General features: G+C 42.4%; 1 long non-coding RNA gene across 1 annotated transcript; it reads right to left on the reverse strand.

Moving 5' to 3' along the window:
- Positions 1-1,961: 1,961 nt before the first annotated feature.
- Positions 1,962-8,535, reverse strand: LOC144148769 (uncharacterized). Its single transcript, XR_013318054.1, has 3 exons — positions 8,228-8,535; positions 6,427-6,696; positions 1,962-3,542 (listed from the first exon to the last, which is right to left on the reverse strand). It is a non-coding gene; the product is annotated as an uncharacterized LOC144148769 (long non-coding RNA).
- Positions 8,536-8,785: the final 250 nt, after the last annotated feature.

Genomic DNA, 8,785 nt, shown 5'->3' on the forward strand with positions numbered 1-8,785 from the left:
CTTTAGGGTGCTTGGATTTTGTCGCCGCAGGAGCACCCTCTGTGAAGCACCCCAGAAGACAGGTGCCTTATAAACACCCTTGTCCGCCTAAAAGTATCCTAGGGTGCTACTTAGCACCCCAATCTGTAGGAGCATCTTCTGCAAAAGCACCCACCTAAAGGGGTACAAAACGGGTGCGTCATCCTCGGTTCACAGGTGCAGCAGGTGCGAGACCACATATTGCACAATATCACACACGATTATGGTATGAAACATTTGTGCTTTCCAAGCTCGGTTCTGTGAGACATTCCATTGAAGCTCAACATCAGCTGATAATTTCCTTGAACTTGTGTCACCGATTGTTAAAACATCAATTTAAAAAGTCAGGAGCCACATCTCAGTACAGTTATAACTTTAGAGGTAGTTGATTACCCAAAACTTCGTAAAAAACCAATTATATGTTCACTTTGCCGAACTGCAGTACACATCCTTCGAGATTCACTGCAGAGCCTAACCATGCTGTGCAGTGAAAGCAATTAGGTGTGCAACACTTCAACCACACAAAACTTCCTTGAACCTTAAAACCCTTGGCTTCTTAGTATTGCATCAAACTTCCAATCAAGGTAGCTACCTGCAATGTTTAGTGCCTTATTCTTGAGCTGAGCAGGAAGGTTCAATATCAAGGAAGACCAAATGCAAAATGTATAGTTTCCTCCGTAATGCGGCTCATAATATAGTTCCCTCCGTACTGCGGCTCATAATCTACTTATAAAAGTTGGGTACCCAAGCCATTTATTTTCGTTTGCATTATTGTTTTTGCTTTACGGAAAAATATTCATATGGTACAGCACTTGCAAGGTTTGGTGGTATTTGGAGTTTTATAAACATACCTTTAGACTAAATGACCCCACATAGCAATAACAAGAACTGCAAACATCACAGAACAATGCATACAAGTTCCCTGGTGAAGCCCATGGTTGAAATGTAATGCCATTGTTCAGAAAACATTATTTTATCATGAGGCTAGCTTGTACATGGTGCCTTGCATTATGTCCCTGCCGGTGGATGTGGGGTCATTTGTCACTGTTGCAAATGAAAAGCCAACAGCCAGGGCCCATTAGTTTTGGCTAGTATTACGAGGTGCCTCACGGTAAGCATTCTACGTCGATAGACTTTTTTAGAGTTGACTAGAACTGAAATCAGCAAAAGATTCTCTACAAAACATTCATTCTATCCGCAGCTTTAGGGTTTGCTAATTTCCATAGTTGGGTTTCTTCTGCCTTTCTTAACAACATTTTTCTTTTGATAAGAAGGTGCACAACCAAAAGCAAAAAGCTTTTCTGTAAACCTTTGGTAGCTATATAATTGTTACAAAATATTTTACTCTAAATATGGCAGCTTAAACTGAGAATATTTGCATTTAAAAACATTAAAATAAGTTTAAATTGATCATAAATTTTTAGCTGTTTTTACGCAAAACTGTACATGGGATATGAAGTGCACCACAAGGAGGGCTTTGGATTAGCTTTAGCAAATTTGGGACATTTAAGGTGCACTGAAATCTCTACACATGCGCTTTTTCACTTTCTGTATCCACCAGGAAAATGGCTGCCAATTTAGACAGCGATTCTAAATAGTAGTTGACGTGCATTTTAAAATAATCACAAACATTATAGCCACAAAATTAATTTTTACAAGTTGTAGACATTGCCCGTTACACCAGACATTGGACTACACTGTCAAGAGCTTTGACATCTACAATGACGTCTACAAAGCAGGCTTATACTGGTAGAATGTTTCATACCATAATTACTGTGTGTTCAGAGCTCACGTGTGAAGTATGGATACTGCTGCTTCAGCAAGAACCGAGGATGAGCACCCTTCCTGGTTCTGAAAAAAAATAACAGAGGAAATGCCTTAAGCAGGATTCTGAAACGGGGTTGAATGAAACAAGAATGAACAAGAAATTCTTTCAAAACATGTAAAGCAATGCAAACAAATATTTATTTCAACTTATTTCTACAAAAGACCACCTCATGAAGACTGGTGGTGGGGTATTGGCTCAAAAAAAAAAAAGCAGAGAGCACTTATACAAATGCTACAGGGAGCTTTCGCAGCCAACAATTGTTTGAACACACCTAAACTAATCACTGTTCAACAAACTCATAAAAAATGTTTGAATGCATAAAAAACCAGTGGTAAACACAGGAAACAGTTAAAACAGAATGACGGCACAAGTTTGTCCCGTCGTTCTCTTCTGTGTCCTGGGTTTTCCTATGGTTTTTCATCCATTCAAACATGTACCAGCTAGCCCAGTCCAACGCCTTGGTATCATAAAAATATGGATAGTCAATCCTTACACAAAGTTGAAAAAAAAAGAAAGTATAAAGTAGGTGACAAAATTAAAACGACAGCAAATTGGTTGGCTTTTAATTTTAAATGATAATATAAAAAATAATGGCATGAATGAAAGTGAGCAGCACGCGAAGTACCTTGTTGCTAGCCCGACATTCCACTTTGAAGCAAAATGTCCGCTTTCAACACTACACAGGCTAAACATGCAATGAGGCATTCCTTTAGGCACACAAAATATACCATAATTGTTAAAAAAGCTACGAATCAGTTGAAAAAACCTGACCATGACAAATTGGAATTAGTGACTAGATACAGTTTCAGAAATACACAGCGACATCATATAAAAATATATGGTTCCCATACAAAGATTGATCATAACAAAAATTCAGGACATTTATCAGACTGGCATCAATGTGCAAAGCAGCTTAATGAAGGAAGACGGTCTTCACTAAAAACATGTTAATATTGGGAGCTCATGTGCTTCCCTGCAAGTTGGGTGTGTAAACCCACTGACATCTTAACTAACCCGCCTGAATCATCACTTGATAGACATTGAGGAATTTTACGAATTGGTTTATTGTAGCCAGCTGTCTAGTTTATTTCCCTATTTTTCTTGGCATTTCGTGTCTAATTCTAAATTTGGTGACTAGATAGCTTTTACTATGGTCATGCACTGGTGACAACGAATATTTGATTTTACTTTAAAAAAATCTCAGTTTTGTTTTATTGCTCACCAGCCAACGATCTGAAATATCAGAGGTGCTTAAAACGTATGTTGGCATTTCCTTCCTGCAGTGTAGTACAAATAATCATGACTTTTACCATAATTTGTTCACAAATCGTAATATGTGGAAAGTATTCAGCTTAATGAAAATGTCATTTCAGAAGCATGCACAATCAACAAGGCCTCAATGACTCTCATGACGTGCTCCACTTGTTTCTGTCACAAATAACCTGAGTGCAGACACATTCCACCGAAGACGAAGGTAACATGCCCTCTTGGGTGATGAATATTTAAAAAGCCTTACGAGTAAATTTGCTGCTGAGCACGTGAAATTGTGGCATTAAAACAAAAGATCCCTCTGCGGCATCTTTCACTTGGAGGAGCGCTTGACCACAAACTTTGAGAAGCTGGAAAATGCTCCATGAACCGCTCCAGCCAGCAGAAACGATGCAGGACACAAGTTGGTAGGCGGACCGTTGGCATCCTGCGATTGTGAAGATATTTCTGTTTAGTAGATGCTCTTCTTTTTGTACCACTGTTTATTTCACCTTTAACAAGCAGCTGAACTCCTTAACGTTCGCATAATAAAATGCTGCAATGCGGAACAGTTAGCAGGGTTACCTCAATTTTGCTTTTCTACGAATTAACACAATGTAGGTAATCTGCACACAACTACAATCAAAGTACAATTTTCACCTACTTCACTGCTAACATCAGCGTTTGACTGCTCAAGCACAAATACAGGTTAGACATGTGAGCAATCTGCTAAACGTATCCCCACAAACTGAACAATCAGGCATCAGAAATCGGCAAGGAAGGAGGTATCACGTTTAAATGGCACTTTTTTTGTTCAAAACATAAACAACACCTGGAAGCTTGAAGCGTGAGAGGGGGTCTTTCACGCTGACAATGTCAGAACATAGCTTGCTAGTGGGCACCTGCACGATGTGCACAATGTGTTTCTTGAAAATGCGTGCGAAAGTTTGATTGATGTGTAAGACGAGAATTGCAGCACGTTTTGACACAGGCCTTGTGGACGCTTCTGCCTGCTAATGTCAATGTGGATTCTTGCTAGTCGCCCTCTTCGCTTCTTTCTGAATATAATGCTTTAGGCATTATATTCAGGACAACGACTGCATCAAAACGTGCAGCAATTACCTACGTCCCACACATCGGTGAAACTCTCGCACACATTTTCAAGACACGCAGTGCATACATTGTGCATGTGCCCACTAGCAAGCTGCGTTCTGACATTGTCAGCGTGAGAGACCCCCTCTCACGCTCCAAGCTTCCGGGTATTGTTTATTAGATTCCATGCGCTGAATGCAAATCAGTGTACATTGGCGAAACGGGCAATCTGCACAGAAGATTAATGCAGCACTGGAACGAAGTGAACAAGGGCCATGCAAAAACAAGTCCACTGGCAGAGCACCGTGAGAGGACGGGACACGTGGTCGACTGGAACAAGACAAAATTACTGACAACTGAGTGCAATCTATCTTCTCGATTACTGCTCGAGTCCCTCATTGTTCAGACGACGCCCAACATTATCAACATAATGGATGGCAATCTGCACCATATCTATGCAAACTCATTGCGCCGCGTAATGCCCAATATATAGCTTCGTTTTCCACGACATATGCTCACCGTGAACAAGCAACAAACCGTTAAATGGCTTTCTTGACTTGGTCAGTGACCTACGTTTCATCACTGCAATAATGCTTCTACCTGCCTACACAGCATTCCGTCAAACACTGGACTACACCACATGAGCCATTGGCGTTCTTAACCTGCACCAGAGTATATAACCTTTCACTACTGCTATGAGATAGACCCATAAACGCACTTCAATATGGCCTTTATATTTAGCTCTTGGAAACATTATGTATAATTTTACCTTTAAGTTGCACCTGCTACAGCAGCTGGTACTATACCAAAAACATGAAAAAAAAAACGGTGGTTTAACACGCCAAAGCTACACTTGGGATATGGGGAGCACTGTAGGGGAAGGCTTCGCATTAATTTTGACCATCTGGGTATTTTTGTGCGCATCGAAATCTCCAAACACGGGCGTCTTTACGTGTTGCCTCCATCTGAAAAGCGGCTACACCAAGCGGTATCTAACCGACATTCGCCTCCACAGCACACCACCCTAGCCACGGCAGTGGGTTAAACATATGAAATAAAGCGAGTTTTGGAGTGCAAATGAAAATATTAATCACACGTCTTATTTTCCCAATCGATGTACCTTTTGAAATCCACCATGCAATCCCCCCTCCCCTACCGGCCTACCAAAACACCTTTGTCTCAAGAGGTAATCAGGCTGTTGTTAATGAAGTAAGTATTTACAATCCGAGACTTGCCACCGTTAAAGCCATGCACTTTGTTTTAGAGATAAGCGACATTAGCCATTTGCAGCACCAGGAGTTAATTGTGCTAAGATCAGATTGAAAGCATTGACGGTAGTAGTTGAAAGAAATTGTGTGATAAATTACAACATCATCTGCAAATAGACTTACATGGGAGGATATGCAACATGGAAGATAGACCAAGCAACCTGCCTGGGGGGACAACAAAGTGGCACGAGCAAAAGAAGTATATAGTTATTAGAAGTAAACTGCATTTGAGAAGAATGAAAATCTTTTGCTCAAGTGAGGACATTAGGGTGAAGTTTGAGAAGTAGTCTGTGGTGTGCAATGCGATTGAATGCTTTAGAAAAATCGAGAAAAACTACCGCAGTTTGTAAGCCTGTGTCAATGGATCAATGTAGATCGTGAACAAATCCTGAAAGTTGTGTTTCTCAAGTAACCCTTGTGAAAACCGTGGTGATACTCGAATGTGATATTGTGATTTTATAAATAATTAGCGACCTGAGAGTGGATGAAATGTTTCCTGACCTTGCATATGGTGCTTGTTAGGGAAATTTAATGGTGAAGTACCGTCTCCTGATTTAAAGACTGGTGCTACCTCGACTATCTTCCAACCATTGAGATTAGTGCCTGTCATGAGAGACTGCTAAAAAAGCGCTGTCAGAATTCTACAGACTGCGGGATGTACTTTTCGGTATAGTATGATTATTACCAGTATGATCTGAAGTAGACCAGTTTGTATTGCAAGTTTAAAACCATATCGAAAGATCCTAAATGTTTGCTTGGCTTGATTACATACGAATACTTGCTTCAAAGTCAGTTCAATTTCTCTTCTTGCCCTTTAGTCGTCAGCCCCAGATTCTCTTCAATATCTCTGCTAAGCAATGACACGCTCCATACGCACAGCACTGCTTCATGAAAATGTTTCAAATAATCAGAGGCCACAGCACTGCTAACAGGTATACATCATGGCAAGTTCCACAACATGCAATAACTAACCTGAAAGTACATAATCGGTGGGTGCACCGATATGGCAGCAGTGCCTGGACCGATGTGTCGAGCAAATGCGCTGACTTCTGAACGGGTGGTCCAAGCGGCCAGATGATGGATGAATGACCATTCCTGGCGGCAAAGCGTACGGAGCACCAACGAAAGGCCAGGCAGTACTTGGGTACAGCAGGTGCAGTGTCGGTTGGCCAAGGGAGGCCCTGGCAAAGCCTTTGAAACTGGACTGGAAGGCAGCTGACCCAGGACAGCCAGCAGCAGCACCTGCAGGTGCATAATCTGTGAGTGTGCTGACACTTGTTGAAATACAAGAAGAGCACACACAAAGCACGAATGCTTACATCAAGTAGATTTTTAATCGTTTAAAGACAGTAACCTCCAAGGCACTAATAAGAACATTCCCGGAACACCCCAAGTGAAATTTAGGTCACAGTAAGAATGTATTTATTAGACCCGCAGGTACTGTGAGTGGGGTATGCATGATATATGCAAAGCTAGCTACTGAGCTAATTTGCATGGAACGCATGCTAGCAGCTCATCTGTATCCCTTGCTTTCAATCGGAACTGGTGTGTGATAGTTGAGGCTCCTCCATTTCAATGTCTGACTTGTATCTGCACGTTCAATTCTCCAATATAAATCGAGTTGAGTGAGTGCCTACAGCTTTTTTGTTAGTCTCTGTATGGCCTGCGGTTTTGCGAAAATGAGAACTTGCGAATTGGCTCAATTTTCTGCACTAATTTAAACAATACATATGCCTCCGATATCAAGCCCCAGACTTCACGAGAGCTACTCTGACAGAATCGGCAGGCGCCTCGTAGGCGTTGTGAAATCTCCCCCACTACCCCGAGACTATGCTAACTCCCTGCGAGGCCACATGCGCGCATTTCACCTTCAATTTGCACGTATGTGAATTCTATACCTCTATGAACTCTCAGACGGGCGTCGTCATATTCGTGCCGGACTCGTGAAACTCGGCAACGTAAATTACCGCACTCGCTCGCTGGCACGCGGCCCGAACTCTCTCACCGTTTCCGGCCCTTGCATACTATTTTCTCCACCTTGCACTTTGTAAATTCTCATGTTTAACTACACCTCGTGCGCCCTCATCTCTTGCCTGCTTTTCTTCCAGCACAACTCCGTCAGCACCCGGTCGACGCGTACGCTGTCGGGGCGCGTTGGCGAGCGAGTACGGCAATTTCGCTGTTGTCGAGCTTCACGAGAACAGCACACATATCGCGGCCCGAAGACCGCGAGGCGTACGGTCGCCGGTCTCGCGAGCGCAATAGCTGCGAAGCGCACTGCACGGAATTCGTGAAGGGGGGGGGGGAGAGATTTCACAACACCTACGAGACGCCAGCCATGGAATCACGTGTACGCGTTTTCACATGCACTTCCAGGGAACCTCCTGTTCATGTTATTTCTTGGTATACCGCGGGTATTCACGAGGGAGGACTAATCACAGCGTTGTGCCACTCACGCGAAATTGCGACTGCGATCTGCAACCGCAAAGGCACTGTTTGAGAGACACATAAACAAACGCCCCGGTGTTAAAGAGCCTTGCGTGATGTGAAATTATTAGCAGCCGTGTACCATAGCGCGAGCATCGTAGCCAAGGTCTAGCTTCAGCGTAAATTGATGCTGACTTCTGCGGAAACGGTGGACTGGGCGCCAAACAAGTATACTAACTCACGTAGGCTCTCAGAGCAAACGAGATGGGGGTATAGCGAATTACTGACCCATAAACACCAGAACTCATTCCAACCAAATACAGAATAATAAAAAATGCGTACTTACCCGAGCAAAAACGATGTTTCCAACGTAAAATTCTCCTTCACTGTCGTCTTCATCTCGCGGACACACGAACACGCTTTGTTCTGATGCAATGTCATCCACTTTTGACGCGCAGTATTTTATCCGGCGATGATCGTTCTTCCGGGGTCCCCATGTTCAACACACGCGTAGGTTAGAAGGGTAGACATCACCCATAAAGCTTCTATAACTATGATTTAAGCTTGAAATAGATAAAACAGATTAAATCACGCCACCAACCACTCGGCACAAAACGCCATGAAAAAACACACACAAAAGTGAGAGATAGTTGCCAGACTTCAAATGCAACACCTCTATGTTTGACGAAAATTGTGTTACTACTGTAATGTTGGTAATTATCTTTCTGCTTTCAAAGTCTGAAATGTGTTTATAACTTAAATTTAAGGTTTTTAAACACAAAAAGTGAATACACATAAAGTAATTGACATATATACTGATATTGTAAAGAGGTTTGACGTTTGTTTTGGTTTTGTTTTCACGGCGGGCTTCTCAAGAGAGAACGTGCGAGAAAACGAGCTACTT

The sequence above is a fragment of the Haemaphysalis longicornis genome, unplaced genomic scaffold (assembly GCF_048455015.1).
Source record: "Haemaphysalis longicornis isolate Haplotype H1 unplaced genomic scaffold, Haemaphysalis longicornis Haplotype H1 scaffold_8, whole genome shotgun sequence".
Classification (NCBI taxonomy): Eukaryota; Metazoa; Arthropoda; class Arachnida; order Ixodida; family Ixodidae; genus Haemaphysalis; species Haemaphysalis longicornis.